The sequence below is a fragment of the Varanus komodoensis genome, unplaced genomic scaffold (genome assembly GCF_004798865.1).
Source record: "Varanus komodoensis strain SLA01 unplaced genomic scaffold, ASM479886v1 scaffold32, whole genome shotgun sequence".
Taxonomy (NCBI): domain Eukaryota; kingdom Metazoa; phylum Chordata; class Lepidosauria; order Squamata; family Varanidae; genus Varanus; species Varanus komodoensis.
In genome coordinates this window covers 18,239,233-18,258,596 of record NW_025335798.1, presented here as the reverse complement: position 1 = coordinate 18,258,596, position 19,364 = coordinate 18,239,233, and positions in this window count along the sequence as shown.

Genomic DNA, 19,364 nt, shown 5'->3' with positions numbered 1-19,364 from the left:
GTATACTGATAATTTTAATTTTGTATTTGTAAATCAATGTATTTTTTGTATTGTTATATTTAATGGTAATTTATTATGTACTATTGTATTTCAATGTATTTTATCATGTTGTAAGCCGCCCCGAGGTTTCGGCAAGGGGCGGCATAGAAATGTTATAATAATAATAATAATAATAATAATAATAATAATAATAATTAAGTTTAATCTATATGGAGGCTGGAAAAGGTGAGTGAAGTGCAACATTGCACTTCATAAGGAAACTTCCCTACAGTGAAGGGTCTGGTAAAGCTTTTCGCTCTTCCTCAAAAGATGAGAACCTAGCATCAACCAATGAAGGTAAATGGTGGGACATTCAGGATGGGCAGAAGCAAATTTCTTCACACAACAAAAAGCTGAGCCACAAAGTTCACTAGCACAAATAGTGATGGCCACTAGGTGGATGCCTTTAACAGGATATTAGCTAAATTCATGGTGGATAAGACTAGCAGTGGCTTCTGATCATGATGGCTGTCTATTGCCTGTATAATACTGGAGGCAGTAGGCCTCCATTTGCTGGATGCTGGGAAAAATGAGTTGGAGAATGTTATTGCATTCGTGCCCTACATGTGGGCAGTTGATTGGTCTGATCCTCATTTGATATGATGGCCCATTTTACTTCTTATGCTGTTACTTGTATCTGTAAAGCCTTTCTGTTCTTTGCTTCCCAAAAAAAGAATCCTATATTCTGTGGGTGGGGAAAGCTACACCAGTACGGGAAGGAGGAGGGAGCTGGTGAGAATGCTAGGCTTAAGGTGTATATCACTGTTATTCAAGAACACACTGTAGGAACTTCTAGCTATCTTTATAGAATCCATATTCTATATTCTGATGGCTCTGCCTGTCCAGATGGTGTTCCATTTGTTGCTCAAAAGGTTAAGGACACTGAAATCCACAGCCTTTTTCTACAACTGACTGGCTCTCTGATCAACCAGAACCTCATTTGGCTCAAGTTATTTTGAGCTATCCAAGACTTCCAAATGAGTGCTTTGGTACTTTAAGATGCATAATTGTCAGATATAATAGAAAAGGGCAGAAATGATTTTCAGCAGTTGTGTCCATTTGTTATGTTTTCACATTAGTGGCATTTTTAGGATAAATGTGTATGTGGGTGCGATGGTTCTACCAAAACCAGCAAACATGCACTACAGTTGAACGCAGATTAACCTGCTCTGTTTTAGAAAAGGGAGGGGGATAGTTTAAACTACTAAATATGTATAGCATACATTGTAGCCCCAAGTGTAATTCCATGCAATATAACACCTAATGTGATTTGTCATTCCTGAAAAAAATAACATGGGGAATAATATTCTGGATACAGCATGGGAAACTTAAGCAGCTGTCTCACTGATTACAACTGGCAAATTAAACAAGAACTTGAAGTACGTATCACCCACCTAAATGAATGGAATTTGGATGAAACAAGGTGCCTGTCTTTGTCTGGATCTTTAGTATCACTGTGCTATTAAGGTTGCTTTTAACTAGCCATCAATTCTCTAAGTTATAATTTGACATCAGTAGTCCTGGCAGGACTACTGCAATGTTCTCTATGTGGGGTCCCCTTTGAAGAAGGCCTGGAAGCTGCAGTTGCAGCAGCACGTTGCCATTCCCCTGCCGACAGAGCAAATTGCAACAGCATAGAAATCTCAGTATTCATAGAATCATAGAATAGTAGAGTTGGAAGAGGCCATGAAGGCCATTGGGTTCAATCCTGTGCTGTTGCAGGAGACCAAATTACACCATCCCAATCAAATGGCTGTCCAGTTTCTTTTTGAAAGTCTTTGGTGTGGGAGAGCCCAGCACCTCTCTGGGCAGCTGGTTCCACTGTTATATTGCTCTGCTAATGAGGAAGCTTTTCCTGATGCCCAGCCTGAATCTGGGTTGTCACAACTTGAATTGATTATTCTGTGTCCTGCACTCTGGCATCAGCAAGAAGAGATCTTAACCTTCTTGTGACAGCCCTTGAGGTACTTATAGAGGGAAATCATGTCCCCCCTCGACCTTCTCAAGGATGAACATTGGCTACTCATAAGATACTGGACCAAGTCAAGATTTTAGTATCAGTGTACAAAACCCTAAATAGCTCAGGCCCCCACTAATGGCCATGCAAAGATTCAGTATTCTCTAGGAAGGCCTTGTGTGTACTCTTGAGAAATGTGGTCCATGTAATGACTACCATATGTGGCACAGCCTTCTTGGTGGTGGCATCCTTCCACTAGAGATTTGGCTGTCCTCAACACTGTTGCCATTGTGGCACCAGTTAAAGATATATGTTCAAGCTTTTGGGATATAAACAAGTGTTTTCTCTGTTTTGCCTTGCTGAGGTCATGATTTTATTCCATTTTATTATGTAATTAATTGTGTTTATGGGTTGTATTATACTTAAGGGCTTTACAAGGATTGTGAGCTGCCCTGGACTCCTTGCAAGAAACAATGGGACAGCAATATAAATAAATGAATAACTTGATGGATAATCATCTAACAATGTTGCCACCAAAATGTTGCATTCTATCATTTTCCTTGCAGTTTTGAAGTTGCACTCCAGTACACATTTACTATAAGCAGAAATAAGTCCTACGACTCTAGGCAGCCACACTGGCTAGGAGCTGTAGGACTTCTTTCTGCCTAGATGTGCATAGATTGCCCTCTTTACAAATCTAGTTTGTGGCAATGATAACCAATTACAATTTCAGCCTAGGCCATGTGGCTTGATTAAGCACTGCAAGAATATCCATGGAGCACTTGATGGCATGGCAGGTGATGGGCCATCATTTTTCAATGCTTGTTTTGCATTTCTTAGTAAGTTTGAACTCTGGCCTTCTTAGCCAGAGCTGTGCCTTTTATAACAAGCAACTTCATTTTGCTTTTGAACTAAAGCAGGTATACACAAATAATTATCTTCTCTTTCTATTTCTCTCTCCCTCCCTCTCCAGAGCACAAGATTTTTTAAAAGAACAGAAATGAACAAACAAACTGGGGTTACTCCAGTTGCAAACAAGAAAGGATCAATTAAGGATCCATTTCTAGTAGTCCTGGTGGCATTGGCCAAGAGGCAGATAATGGAAGAAACCACTAATTGAAGTTCTAACTCTAATTTAGAAAATGTGTGGTTGAAATAAAATTTCAGTAATGCTGGTGCCCAGAGAAAAAACAGGTTAAACTTAAAAGCACATCATATGGAGAAGTTTTTGCTGGTGGGAAAACTGCAGTCCTAGGTACACTTTCTAGAATGACATGGATTATACTTCAGAACTTGTATGCAAGTATAGTTATTGCAGAATTGTCATGGAAACCCAAAAGAATAAGTGCTAAGTGCTTAAGTATGAAAGAGTCTGAAAGTTTGAATTTCTTTGCAAAGATTATTGATTTTTTTAAGAAAAGATCATTGTAAAAGTGCTCAACAGCCAGTTTGGCCAGATAATGTTGAACCTGAATCCAAGCTCTTATCTCATACACTAAATGGTCTTAATCTACCTACATGCAGTTCTTCATCTATAAAATGAAATTTATAATAGCCTATCCTGTGAGGTTTGTGGAGAAGATAAACCCATAAGAAACAATTAAGAAGTTCAGGTATACTCAACTCTATTCATACCCACCCTCCTGAAAGAGTTTTGCCCTTAAACATAGCCAAAGATCATTTAAAATAAGATAAAATTATTAATAATTTCCCCATTTGTGTCTAACAAATTGTGGCAAGTTCTTAAAGAGATGGGAGTACCAGACCATCTTATCTGGATCTTGAATAACCTATATGCGGGTCAGGAAGCAACAGTGAGAACTGGACACGGAACCACTGATTGGTTCAAAATTGAGAAAGGAGTTCGGCAAGGCTGTATAATGTCGCCCTGTCTATTTAACTTATATGCAGAGCACATCATGAAAAAGGCAGGGCTAAATGAATCACAAGCTGAAATTAAGATTGCTGGGAGAAATATCAACAACCTCAGATATGCAGATAATACCACTCAGAAAGTGAAGAGCAACTAAAGAGCCTCTTGATGCAGGTGAAGGAGGAGAGCGCAAAAGTTGTCTTGAAAATCAACATTAAGAAAACTAAGATCATGGCATCCAGTCCTCTCACTTCCTGGCAAATAGAAGGGGAAGAAATGGAGGTGGTGACAGATTTTATTTTCCTGAGTTCCAAGATCACCGCAGACGGGGACTGCAGCCAAGAAATTAAAAGACACTTGCTCCTGGGAAGGAAAGCTATGGCAAATCTAGACAGCATACTAAAAAGCAGAGACATCACCCTGCCAACAAAAGTGCGTATAGTCAAGGCTATAGTTTTCCCAGCTGCAATGTATGGCTGTGAAAGTTGGACCATAAGGAAGGCTGAGCACCGAAGGATTGAGACCTTTGAATTGTGGTGCTGGAGGAGACTCCTGCGAGTCCCTTGGACTGCAAGGTGATCAAACTGGTCAGTCCTAGAGGAGATCAACCCTGACTGCTCTTTAGAAGGCCAGATCCTGAAGATGAAACTCAAATACTTTGGCCACCTAATGAGAAGGAAGGACTCCCTGGAGAAGAGCCTAATGCTGGGAACAATAGATGGCAAAAGAAGAAGGGGACGGCAGAGAATGAGGTGGTTGGATGGAGTCACTGAAGCAGTTGGTGTGAGCTTAGGTAGACTCCTGGGGACGGTGGAGGACAGGAAGGCCTGGAGGAATGTTGTCCATGGGGTTGCGATGGGTCGGACAAGACTTCACGACTAACAACAACAATAAGAGTAGGGGCTTGTATTCAGTAGTGTAGGTACTGACAGCTTTTTACCAGAGACTCTGACAGAGGAAGGAAATCAATCAAACTTTTGACATGGTCACAGACCAGGGAGGAAGCGTCTTGCTTCGGGCACTCCAGAGGCCACTTGCAAGCACAGACTGCTGACTTGAACTCTACAGTTGGGACTGAAGGTGGCAGCTGCTCTTGGTGCATACTGCCGGGTCACGTCAATCCAGACTCTGAGTCTGAGCAGGAAGCAGAGGAGGCGACCTGGGCAAGGGGGCCTCCAGACCTCCAGATGAGAGAAGTGGAGGTGCTTATCTTGAGGCCACCCTCCCAGGTGCTCAGGCAGACTCTGAGAATAGCCAAGATGTACAGTTATTGGGAAGGTGCTTGGAACAGGAAACTTTCTCAGAGGCAGACAAGGCTGGCACGACTCTTGACTCCATGACGGAACAAGAAAGCTAGCCAATGAGAATATCAGCATACAGGGAAAAGGTGTGCTCATTTCCAAACTGGCCCTCTCGAAGGGATCAGGCCCAGATATTCTCAATAGGAGGGTTTCCAGAAGACTGTTCAGCACACCACTCTGGCCATGCTCATGAATACATTCTGTGGCGATGGAGTTTATTGGGCATACTTTGGTGAGTAAAGAGGGTTTTTTTGTTTTTTTGCAAAAGAGCAGTCTGTTGCCTTGAATGTGCGAAGGGAAGACACCCCCAGCTCGTGACGTTTACAGCAGCGGCCCTGTGGGTGGACAGAGGATGGTACTGCAGCTCCTGGCCCACAAAGTATGAAGGTTTTTGCCTTCTTCCTCTCTCTAACTTGTCAGTCAGGTATAGACTGAGCCATTTGATGCCTGTTGAACTTTCTGCCTGGCCATCAGCCCTGCCAGGTAGTTCAGTGCTAATGTACTCTATCATAAAAACAGGAGAATTGTTCAATAGGTATCCCCATATTTACAACAACAACCATATGTTTCGTCACTGTTAACCTTCCACTAAAGCCTTCCTACAGTTGTAAATCTGACAGAGCATGATGAGCACATAGCAAGTCTGTACCAGTATTTGAGACATGGCAAGGCAGATTAAAGATAATCTTGTTTGCTGGATCTCAGACAAATGTGTCCAAATTGATTTGGCAAAGGGCCATCAATGGGACAAATAGAATGCAAATACAATTAAGAGCATTGGCGCAAGTGCCTGTTCACTACAACCTTCATTCATTTCAGCTAATCTTGGGATATGGTCCTAAGCGTGACTTATAGATATACATTGCTTATGCAGTATTTGATGGACACAACCTGCAGGTAGCAGCTAAGTGCACTCTACTCTTGAAGGCTTTAGTATTGCTTAGGGCAGCAGGGCAATGATGGTTATTCATCAGAAGCACCCTCATCTCTGGTTATTATGAGATTTTTAAAAGCAACAATAACAGAGGGTTTTATATATGCTATATTGGTAGAGATGCTTTGAATCTTGAAGATGTGTTTACATGGATGCTTGTAACATAGCGGGTTTATTAAGCAGGGCTATATTCAATTTCTTAGCAGGACTCTAAATAAAGACAGAAGGGTCAGCCTAGAGGCTGGTTTTAATTAAGGGGATAGTGAGCAGTTAGCTCATTGAGCTCAAATGCAGCATATCTGTCTTTTGCTTTTCCCTCCCCATTAAGATGTGAACTGGTATCCCAGCTAGATTGTAAGCCTGTACAATTTAAAAACAACAACAACCCCTTCAAATTGGAGAGCTGCAAAAGAACCCTAGAGGCCTTTCCTCCTCAAGCCACTTTCACTGGAGATTTTAGAACATAAGCCCAAGATACATTATCCGTAGAGTACAATCTAAGTACATGATAGAATGCAACGTGTTTTTCAAAAGTGCTGTCTTTCTCTATGGCTCCTTCTAAAATAGTTGCACACAATTGAAAGGAGTCCATTTTCTGCCAATGATATTTCTCAAAACTTCTAACTTCACTCACAAAAAAATCAAAAGTAAAAGGTAAAGGATGGATCAGTATATTCTTAGTCTGTGTCAATATCATGTGTTCAATTAAAATGTTATGTATGATTAACATTTATATGCCATTTTATTTGCTTAAAAGACATCAGCCATCTATTCCATCCTAGTTCTGCATCCATCTGTGATTATAAATGTATGAAAATGAGGTATTCAGATAGAAGAGTTTGAACCAAAACACTGTATTATTTAATCCAAGTAGTGTTTAACACTTCTTGGGATCAACATGTGATGAATACTTGACTCTCTGTACTATTTACTAAGTTGACAGGCATTACAAACCCTTTTAAGGATTAGTTAAGATTCAAGAAAGTCTCAAGAACTAGGCAGACAGCCTAGATAGAGAGTGTTACACACAGGAAAAAAGAACCCAAAGGACCAAAAGTCATGAGATGGAGGAAAAATAGCTATGTAGCAACACTCCCCCAAAACGGGTAGGTTGGAGAGACTAACAAATGAAACACACTTTTAAAGCTGCGGCACCAAAGTCTGATATTGTTGTAGGATGTATTCACAGAAGCATGAGAATGACCAAATGCCATCAGTTCACAGTTGCCTTGTTCTAACACTGCAAGTTGACATTGGTCAGGTACATGTCCTGCTTCAATTAAAAGGGTGGCAAAGAATCTTTACTCTTATTTCCCTGTGTTTGAGAGTCTTGGAATCCCTCACTCAGTAGCTCCAGTAGATTAGCACACTGCACTCCATTCTCTGCAATTGTCTCATACTTTTGTTCCTGATATGTGACTAACACATGTGTTGTGTTGGTCCTTTCCCAGATATGTTGCCCACTGCTTTCACTTGGATTCAGATGTTCTTGTATTTGAAGAAAGGCTCTGGTTTCTCCCTGGCAGTTTGAGACAGAGCTCTGAAAGTTGCCAGCCATCAATGTCTGTCAGTGATGCTACAGCCCGTAGCCACTTTAGTTTGCTTAGCTGCTATGACATAGGCCTCCATGGAAATGTTCATCTCGATGCACAGAGTTGCTTTAACATACTTCCTTGGTTCAGCAACTACATTTCACCATCACAAAGCATGTCTCTGTGGGATCATACAATAGCTTCTTGAACTGGCGGCTGTTGTCTCCACAGTTAAAAGGCAGAAGAATTTTCTCTGCAGGTCCTGTAGGAAAGTCTGATATCCTCTGTTGTATCTTTACTTAGTTTATACACAAGCTGAGCAGATATTTTCAAATAATTTTAAGCTTCTCAGATGTCCATACAGTGGTGATTGCATCCAGGAATTCGCTTCTGAATGAAGGTGTTGTCTTCTTAACTAAGATCACCAAGAAGAAATCACCCACCATATATTGAAAGGTCTCACGTGTTAAACTATGAATCAATGGAACCCGCAGTGGAGAAAAGTTTAGTTGTCATTGACAAATGATAGGTCTGTCTCATTCTGTGGTTCCCTGACAGAGGACACTAATAACAAGCTTAAGGCTTAACCATGGAGCTATCCAGGGTCTGTCTTTCTTCTAAGTAGGAGAACTTTGGAGCTATCCAAGGTTATCTTAGAAGATATTATTTTGGCAGAGAGTCAAAGTCCACTGAAGCCATAGATACACCAACAAGACCTATGGCATGGTCAGCCTGAGACATCAGAATTAAGTTCAGAAGTATTTTCATCATATGACATGCTATGGATATACACAGATTTATACCAGTATAAATCTGCGTATATCCATGTATATTTTAAGAAACTCAACAGAAAAAGAAACCATTTGTAGAGCACAGTTCTGTGTATAAAGTAGACCTTGCAGTCATTGCTGTGACTTGAATAATTAGCCAAGGTTGTAGCCCACAGGAACCACTCCTGATTTTCAACAGGGTCAACATTAAGCAGGGAAGAGTCACCCAGCCTTTGATGTATTTCAGGTCAAAAATGCTTATTCTTTGGAACACCTATAGCTTTAGCTATATGGGGTGGGTGGGGGGATAATGAATATCCCATGTAAACATTGTAAATGCACGGCTGATCTAACAACAATCCTTTAAACTATGCTGCAAATTGCCTCTTATGTATGCTGAGAGAGAGAACCTGATTTACAGAATGTCCACAAGCTCAGAATGAAGCATCTCATCTCCTTTGAAAAGTATGGCTACAACACTTTTCTAAAGTGGAATTCAATGCAAATGAAAGTGAATGATCTGGCATTTATAGCTATTGATGATTTTGAAACATGAGTAACATAATTGATTTCAACATCACTCTTCCCAGTTTTTAACATAAATGATTAGTTCAGCATGTGGCCAAATGGGTGGTGGTGGTGATGATGATGATCTATACTGACCAACAGCCAAAGATCTCTGAATGTAAATAGGATAATTTAGATGTGACTAATTTAAACCACACCCATTTTGATTTCAGTGGAACTTAAGTTGGAATATCTAATTAAATCTGAGAGCTTTGAAATCCTTTTGCTTTCTATGTATTAAAAGAAATGGGGGAAAATGCCACACATGGCTAAATAGGTGGCTTTTCAGGAGTTTACAACATCTGTCTTTCAATTTGTCCAACCTTTATTTCTTTACTTTAAAAGCAAGATTCTTGATGTGGAAACAGCATATTATGTTATTTTACATCCAAAATGGAAAAGAAATCTTACTGAATCCAGTGAGAATTTACTTCAGAATCAGCAAGTACAATAAGAATTACACATTTGCAGTACAATCTTATACACATCTGCTCAAAAGTAGCTTTTACACTTGAAGTGCCTAGGTTCTCTGTAAAATCTTTTCTAAAACAATGGAAAAAGAATATTGATTCTTCAGTATTCTTCATCAAGTGCTTGTAAAACTTCTTCTCCAATAGATCTTGCTTTAACTGCTATATTTCTTAAGCATCCTAGATAACTTAATAATCTCATAAGTTCTCAAGCATTGCCATTTTACCCCCCAGAATTAATTGTCTCCCTTGTGCAATTTTCCCATAGACTCTGTCCCTGTGGTGATGAAATAGTTACATCCATAGGACTTTCTTTTAATATAGTCTTCATAGTGAAGAATGCAGTACATTAGTTAAGGTGCAATCCTATGGACACCTAACTTTGACTGAGACATTCTCCCTGGAAGAGAAACCAGGGTCCTTTTGGACATTCCTGGACTTCCCCAAGAGCAGGAAGCAGAGTTAGGAACCATTTGCCCCTTGGAATGGGACAGGATCAAATATGAGCAGCAGAAATGAAAATGAGAGGCCGTGTGTAGCACTTCCCCTAAAAGAAACACACTGACCTGATTAACCAGCTGTGCTGGTTTATGACCAACTATAAATTAGGCCAACTGGAGCTAGCGGTCTGCTCAAATAACAGCCTTTCAATTCTGTGCCTTGCCCTGTTCTAGTGGACTTCATACCTATTTGTCACCTATCTGGCACATTCTTTTGGACACCCTGAGGGACCTGGATGCTTGCTATGATGAATCTTCTGGATTAATCTTCGTATTGCCCTGGTTTCTTGCTTTTTCATTTCTGAAAAAAATCATTGGAGCTTATTGCACTCCTTGGCCTGGGAACAGCCTATGACCCCAGAAAAACATTCAAAATCAAATTGGGGACTTTAACAACTGAGATGCCATCTCCTGCCTTTGCAAGTGCTGTGGTTCTTTCCATGCTGACTGGGCTCTGAAAATGAAAGTCTGTCTTCAGAGTCAGGGAGGAGCACCATCACTTTCTGAGGAATTCTGGTAGATCCTTAGCTTCTCCCATTCATGAGGATGGTTGAAATCAGCCGAACAAATGTTTGGGAAAGTGATGGGAGTTTGGAGGCAATCATAGCCTCAGTGCGCTTTCCACCATCTATATGATGTGTATAATGCTGCAACTTTGCAGGTTATGGCCAGACACACTGGATGGTGCCATTAGGAACAAAGGCCCTGGAAGGTCACTGAGATGGCGATGGTAAACCAGTAATTGAGAGTGAATGGACAAGATTTCATAAAATTACCACCTTTTTGCATTTTTTCATGCTCCTAGATTGTCTTTTAAACACATTTTCATTTTCTTCATATTGCATTTATGTGTCTGTGACCATGCAAGAAATGTAAAAAAAAAATCCATATAATCATATATGTCTACTTAAAGAGTAGCTTCCACACTTGCAGTAGAGTACTACACATGTCTAATGAAGAGGTACCGCACCTAAGTTACAATCCTAAGCCTTGTCTACTCAAAAGTGGGTTCTTGCTGACTTCAGTAGGATTTAGTCATAGGTATGTAAAAGTCTGCAGCCTTAAAACTTTTACAGATTTTGAATGTGGGAAGGTCTGCAAATAATGCAGTTCTCCAGCATTTTGCTTCTCTGATAAGTAATCTCACCTTTCAACAGTGATAAATAAGTTTGAGAGGGGACAATGGCAGAATATGCCGTGCTTGGAAAATAAGTGGTGAAAACAACATTATTTTTGCCCACATTTTTCTAGCACCTATGGCTCCAAAACCAATAAAGTGAGCTTTTTCTCACTATGCTGTATTTATTTTGCTCCCCTCATCCCAACGTGTTTTATGTGTGAGATTAAAAAGCTTCAAGTCTCAGGCCATCTGGCCGGCCAAATGGATTTAGAATGCAGGATCACTGCCAGATGTAAGCCAGTTGTAAGTTTAATTTTTGAACATCTAAAGTGCCTGGGGCTCTCTGTCTGTTTTTTGGGGTAGACTATGTTCTGGATTTCCAAATTAATGTAGATATAATTTGAATTAACTTGTTTTGCCTTGCCCTCTTTCACATGGTTTAAGGGCATTTTGTTAGCCGGTTCAAATAGGAAAGTGAAGCAGCTGCATAAACTTTGTGTGTTACCCTCTAAATCTGACAGCATTTATTAGACCTGACCCAGTAGTGGAGTTTATAATACTCATTTCATTTCATCTAGTTTCTTGAAATTGCTTAATTAAGAGATTATACTTCATAGAATTCCCTAGATTAATTTTAATTTATATATAAGTGAACCAACATTTTTATTTTAAAGAGTAAATGTGTCTTTCTGGTACTTATAGCAAGTACTATCTTAATTAGCAATTTTAACTGACCTGCAATCATTCATATATATATATATATATATATATATATATATATATATATATGCGCAGAAATAAGCCCCTCTGAGTTCTATGAAGCTTTCTTCCAGGTAAGCTGTTACAGGATTGCTGCTTCAATTCATACATTAAAGGTGCAGGTATCGAATGGCACCATTAAAAAAAATTCTGCTGGGCCTGGGTAATAGCACCTGAATGATGACTTAAACAGGAGGAGTAGACAGATTTGTAGATGAACAAAATAGAAATGTCTACTTGGTTTGGATGATCAAGGCAAAACATGTTCAGTGCCACAGAGATTTGTCCACTGACAAAAGTAAAAAACAAGAATGGAATATTCTAGCTGGATCCCATGTCTTCCTTCCATGAATGGAAGGACTCTTGTCTGCAGAATGCCTACAGAGCATTTCTGCTGATGGACCATGGAAGAAGGCAATTATAATCAATTCCCAGTTCTCCCTCGTTCACCTTAAACCCTAGATGTTGGGCAAGTTTGTAAAACTGTCGAGGAAGTAGTACTGGGGCTTCAAGGGGAGGTGCATTAGCAAATATTATCTCCCTCAACTTCTACCATCAGAAGCATTCTGAGTGGAATTCTGTTTGGGGAATATTCTGGTAGGTGCAAGAAGCTGGATCCAACTCAAGATAGGCCCAACAAGCTACATGGGTGCTGCTGGATTGACAACGACCCTTCTTTGAATGTGACACATGATTAGAACATCTGTCTCGCTCACTAGTCACAACTTCAGATAATTCCTGTCCTACGGAACCAAAAGCTAGACTTCACAGTTTAAACAAACAAACAAAAAAGATCTACTGGACTACTGTTATGCATTGTACACAGGACAGACTTTAAAGATGGCTTTGGATATTTCGGGTCGACAAAGTGTCCACAAAATGTCACAGTGGGACCATGTGATAGCTACCATGCACCACTTGCATTGGATACAGGTACATTTCTGAGCCCAATTTAAAGTGCTGTCTTTAAAGGAATTTGCTACTGAGTTAGATGGAGGACCTCCCTCACTCCTATCAGGCTGCCAACACTTTAAATACAGCAACTAAGGCCCAACTCATGTGCCAGCCAAGGAGAAAAGCTAGTGTGAGAGGTGAAGAAGAGAGGGCTTTCTTGGCAGTGGCCCCACATCTGTCACTAATTAGTATTCTGATAGCAGAAACAAAATAATAGAAGAATGCCTCCTATCCTAGCTCTGGTGCATGAGCTTGCTTCCTATTCTTGAACTGCTTTGCAAGCCAAGCAGATAGATATGCAAAAAGTCAGCTCTTTCTGTACATGCTGTGGATTTGGGATAAGCTTAGACAGCATTTTACAGCAAAATGCACATTTATTGTGCATATTTAAAGGATAATTGAAAGGGCTGCCAGACTCCATTCTCATTCAAACTAGCTTTAATTATCATATGTTTTTTGTTAGCAAAATGCACAATAACAGCACTTCAGTGCAATGAAGGCAATAAGAGCACAGCAAGAGAATGCAAGATTACACACTGGGAAAGAGAGAGAGAGAGAAGAGAATTAGATGGGTTTCTTCTGCCATGCTCCAAGAAGAAACCTTGTTGGCGAGGGGGCAATTCTCAAAAAAGTCTATAGTGCTTGAAATTCACTTCTATGAAGATATTAGCAATTTGCTTTTTATGCAAATCCATTCTGGATATATAGATGTGTGTGTGTGTGTGTGTGTGTGTGTGTAGGGGGAATTAAACAAATACAAGATTTCATATAAATAGGGAACAGCAAATTGAGCAAAAGGAGGATTAGAAGTAAATCTTTTGTTCAAAGAGTGATTAAAAAGCATTATGTCGGATGAAGTCAATCACGAGCTTAGCCGCATGAACTTCCTGCTCTGCTTCCCTTCCATTTGTTTTGTTGCCACTGAGGAACGAAGCAGCAGAGCCTTCGGAGTCTCGGGTCGGATAAGGAAGGCACCAGCGCGAGGTGACAACCACACTTTTTAAAGTGGATTCCTCCAGTCTTTCACTCACCCTCTCCACCTTGTGTTTTTGTCCCTTAATATGCAACTTGCCCTTTCCTCCCTTCTGATAGGGAAAGCTGAAGCCACCACCAAAGCCCAAACCACAGAATCATCCAGAGGGACAACATGGAAATGTGATCACGGGCAAATTATAAAAATGCTAAATTAGTATACTGCCCCACACCTCTGCTTTGGGAAAAAGCAACCCGTTTCAGTGTTGCTTCTTTTTAATAGTTTGGTCCTGTTTATTATTTATACATGTTTAGTGGTTGTTTTCAATGACTTCTGTTTGTGTAGTGTTGTTCTATACCGAATGGCAATGTTCAAATGGTTACTCTTAGATTTTTAAAAAATATGTTTATTTTGTACCCAGGTCAGAGCTGTGTAGTTTGACAAAGCCATAGAGCTTTGGTGGGCACTAGGAAAAGGCTTTTCAGTAACACCTCTCTCCCCCGCAATACCCCCTCTGCCATGGTGCTGTTCCCCCCCACAGTCCATGGCTGGCTCTGTCCACCGTGGCTTTGAACAGGCCTTTAAAACTCTGTTTTCTATGTTATTTAATAGAAATATTCATACATATGCTTCTTCTTGTTCAATTGATTTCCATGTTCCAGGTCTGGTTACACTTTAAATAATTGTGTTTTTGTAAACCATCATTTTAATTTGGTTGCCTGTCAATGGTAACTTGTGATTTTAATAATTTGCTCTATTGCTAACTGGATGTTTGTTGTATTACTGTAATCTACCTTGGGAAAACTGCAGTCTAGAAGGTGGCTTAGAAAGATCTGGAATGAATGAATGAAGTAATAATAAATGAGAACCAGATTTAAAACAGCAACCAAACCTCTGTGCTTTCCGTTCTCCTTCCCAAAAGCCTTTTCCCTAACATTACAGATTTGGCTTCACTTTCTCTTTATTTCCATTCCTCCTTTGGTTATAAAGACATCAGCTGGTGATAGAGGAAGCCTTGCGCAGCAACAGATGTGGGCTGCTGAGCTGTAAGAATTGGCTGAGAATTTCCAGCCCTGGGGGTGTGAACTACAGTGTCCCTAAAAACAAGGCCATGATGGAAATCAGGAACCCCACAAGTGCTTCCAGGGTATGAACCCTGCCTCAGGACAACGTAGCTAGCAAACAAGAGCTGGGAAAGCATCCTGTGCCTATATAGGTCTTCCGTGGGCAAGGAGAGACCCAGTGTTAGGATACTGATCACAGCCAGTTTTAGGATACTGACCAATGTTCAACTAATTGTATCACCATTTACTTTTGACTGTTAGGCAGGAAGGAAAGCAGTCAGGATGGATGGATGTTTGGAAAAATAAAGGTCACATACAGACTTTAAAAATATCTGAAATTTCTGCAGCATAACCTGTTGTCAACTGTCCGTAACAGCTGTTTAGTTTCACATGGTTTTTTGGTTTAATTAGAAATCATACAAATTCCACTAGTACTTTATTATTAAACCAATCTCCAAAATGATCTTCAGGTGAAACTGTCCTTTTAATGTCAACAAGAATACAAATAAAAATAAATGCCTGAGGCAACCCAGCTAAGACAGAACAAAGCAAACACAAATCATTTAAGAAGTGGTCATTTCTAAAAATTTAAATGCATTTCTTGCTTAAGTGTACACAAGGCATTAAGGAAGGCAGATACCAGAAACAAGCTTAGAGTGTATTTCCCTAGGGGCAAGGGAAATATTGAGGGAAATCATAATAATTCAGAACATGTGATTAAGAAACTAGATTTTGTTTTTGTTTTTGAAGCCTGAGGCACCCCAGGGACTTTACAGAATTCACCTGAGAAATCTGAAAGGAACAGAAGTTGAGATAAAGCTTTCTAGTCAATACATCTAAAGCATAGCTTAGCCTCATTTTCTGTACAGTTTTTTTTAATATGGGAAGAAACACAGTTAAAGATGAAAGATGCTCAACTATTGAGTATTTTACCCAGAACTTCATGTTAAAATGGAGCCCCTTTTTTCCTTTGGCCTAAAAAATCACAACTCCGCATACTCCTCTTTGCCAAAAATTTGCCATAGATCTGTGCCATCATTGCACACAGAGTAAAATGCATCTATTTCCAGAATCACTCATTAATTGTTTGATGGGAGAGATGGTTTTTCACAGCCCTATTGTAAAGGTGGACCACTTGTCCAAGCATCAAGATATGTTTGGCACATGATTTGTGAATTCATTTTTTATGGATGTTTCTCTCTCTCTACAAGTCTGTAGACTCTCCGTTTACAATAGGAATGTTTTGAAGTTATTGAAAAACACTATTGCAAATTCTTCAGTAGACAATCATTATAAACATCTGGTATGCAATACATGTCTGTTAATGGTGCTGGTAAGTTTTTAATACTATGAATAGAATTGAACAAGCTTATACTGAAACACTCCAGGGCTTTACTTGCAAATTACAAATTGCTCTGTAGTTGTTCGTATGCCGGAGAGCACACCAGACTCCATCAAAGTTAAACATCGTAGGTTAGATCCAACTCAGCCATAGTTAGAGTAGACTAAATGAAAATAATCAGACAAGTTAGTTATTATGAGCGACTTCAGCGCCCATTGCTTTCGGTTTGTCTCTTCTAAGTGTGACTAAGCTTGGACTCAAATCCTTCACTGAAACCAACTTAAACCCTTTGACTCGTCCATTCATATCAACAGATCTTAAAAATGCCCCATGTTTTCATTCTACTTCAGTGGATGTCTCCTGGAAGCAAGGAGGAATAAACATGGAGCACATGTATTTAAAGCAGCTCTTTGGGGGCTGGGGGTGTTGTGGGCTGTTACCCTTATGGGCAACTAACCTCTGATATTACTGGGCAAGACATCCATCCCCTGCCACCCTGCAGGGCCATACCATCATGGTATAGGGAAGCCTTCCAGAGCCAAGAAGTCCCTCAAGTTGCCAGTCATGGTAAAGGTGCCCTTGATTACTCCCCAAACCTAACTGAATTATGTCCGTATCTACCTTCCAAATGTGACCAAAAAGTAAAATCCAAGCAGCCTGTAACACCCCCCGGCCCCTCTAGTGGGGAGTGTTACAGGTGAGGTGACACGAAAGAGGTGACCTGACACGCCACTTTGCATGGATGCAGGGAGGGAGGAAGTTGGAGAGAACCAAAGATGGTGAGGGTGACTCATACCACGCTGCAAGCAATCTCCTCACCTTATTTGACATGTGTGCTGATCACGCACAATTGACTTGTCTGTCTCTCTACCTCCCGCTATCTGCAATATCTTCTCATGCCTGAATAAGTGGGGCAAAGACTCAGGCACTTCTCATTATAAACACCAGGAGCAAAGACAAAGAGTCTGGCTTCTCCCACAGCACTGCAGCTGCTTTAGACAAAGAGCCTAGTCAGATCATACTGGGGCTGCTTACTCGCGCAAATCAGACACGTGCCCTATGGAGTGGGAAGTTCCGAGAGATCCCAGGTTCTCCTCCATGAAGAAGAAACTATCATGAGGAATTTCTCACCATGAACAATTAAGACAGTCCATGAAAGAACCACATGAATGCTATTTAAATTTCTCTAAAGGGAATTAAGATATCCTTTAACAAAGATACAGTAAAGCATAAAATTCATTTATTGGCGGTATCTGTCATCAGGTTCAAAGCATGTAAACTGGGCTCACAATATAACGTATGCCTTACTTCGGTGTGTTTCTATTCAATCAACTTGTGAGTTGTACCCCATTCTTCTGCTCATGTATTGTTGAGCACCTACATAGTCAATAGGTTAGAAGTTCCAAGGAGCAGCCTAACCAGGGTTTGATTTCCTATGGGGGGGAAGAACAATGGAGACCTGTGGCAGTTTTCTAAAAACTGCTTGACTTACAAGTTAAAAACCAGACAATAACAAGGAATAACAAACGAGTGACTCTGCAAGACACCTTCAAAACTCCCCCCAAGCCCCTGAGTAGCCAAGTCTTTAAAGGCCTCAGAAAAGAGGACTGCCTTAACCCGGCACCAAAAAGATGATAGGTTTGGTGCTAGCCGGGGCTGCCATGGGGAAGTTATTCCATGGATGGGGGCCCACCACCAAGAAAGCCCTCCCTTTTGTTGCCACCCTCTGGACTTCCTTAATAGAGCTAAAGGAAGTCATATCTTCCAATAAACCTCCCAAAGAGCTTTGGCTATGGGTGGTATAGAAATGAAGTCCCATCTTAAGTCCCATGCATGTCACTGAATCTATTCTATATAGGTTGACCATTGGATACTACCCTTAATCCTAACTAATTGGAGCCAGAGTAGTTTCAGTAGGTCTATTCTATATTTTATTTATTTATTTATTTCGAAGATGTGTATGCCCTCCATCACTGTCGTCTCTGGACGGCTTACAACATTATTTCAGAATAAAATAAATTAACTATTCCACGCTGAGCCTCATTCAAAATATAAATAAGTCATATTACTAACATATGTTAAAATATTGGCCGAATAAAAAGGTCTTGACCTGGCACCAAAAAACATATAATGATGGCGCCATAGTATACCATAGTTGATATATGACTAAATCTGGACCCGATTCTCCGACGGTTGTACCAAGGGAAGACACAGATTTCCTATCTATCACAATACCATTTGCTAACAATGGGTTTCTATGGATGGGATGACACCTGGCCATTCTGTACTGTTAACATGTTACTGCCCAGCAAAGAATGGCCACTGAATGGCTATAACAGGACCTTCTTCTGTTGCTCTGTACTTCCCAGTCACTGAAAAGGGGAATAGCACAAACTGTAGATAAACTCCCATTGTAAATTTTGCTTATCTTCTCCCCACCCCCTCTTAAAAAAAGGAAAAGAAAAAAAACCCTTTTGATTTCATACTCGACATCTGCAATTTCTGCCTTGGCTCTCTTCCTAATGACTGTATTATTAGCTCTGTTTTCATCTGTTCTCGGCTGCTTAGCTTGTGTGGACTTGTTTTGGCTATTCTGTGTATAACAAATAAGGCAGCTGAAACAAGTTCATCAAGGCTAAAAGGAGAACACATCCAGCAGCAAATTGACTGACTATGTTAACTCCTTCACATCCATCCTGCATTCCTTTGCAAAGGCTGTGCCACTCACTCTGAGCCATCCTACAGAGCTGCATATACAGTAGAGCACCATTTTAAAACTGGCCATATGGCTTATAGCAGCTGGGCCATAAGAGGGCCCCCATTAGCAAAAACTAAACACAGAAGGTATTTACAAAGTTATGTATGGGGTATTCCAGTCTTAATTAAAGTGATAGAATGGCAGCCCAAGAATCTTTTATTAGGTAGCCTTACCACTGGCCATTTTGCAGCAGAATCTGCATATATTTGTAGTTTATTACATAGTAATATATTTAATCTATTTCTTAAAATACAGTACAGAACGGTATGGTATTGATTTCTGTGTATTTGATCCTGCCTTTCTGTTACAAAAAAGCACACAAAAACACATTCCTTGCAGGTCTGAAATAATGAATCAGGCATACAATAAAAATACAAGCAACATTGTAACATCAAATATTATAGTCAGAAGCTAAAATAAAATAAATACAATATCAGCATTGAACATTTTA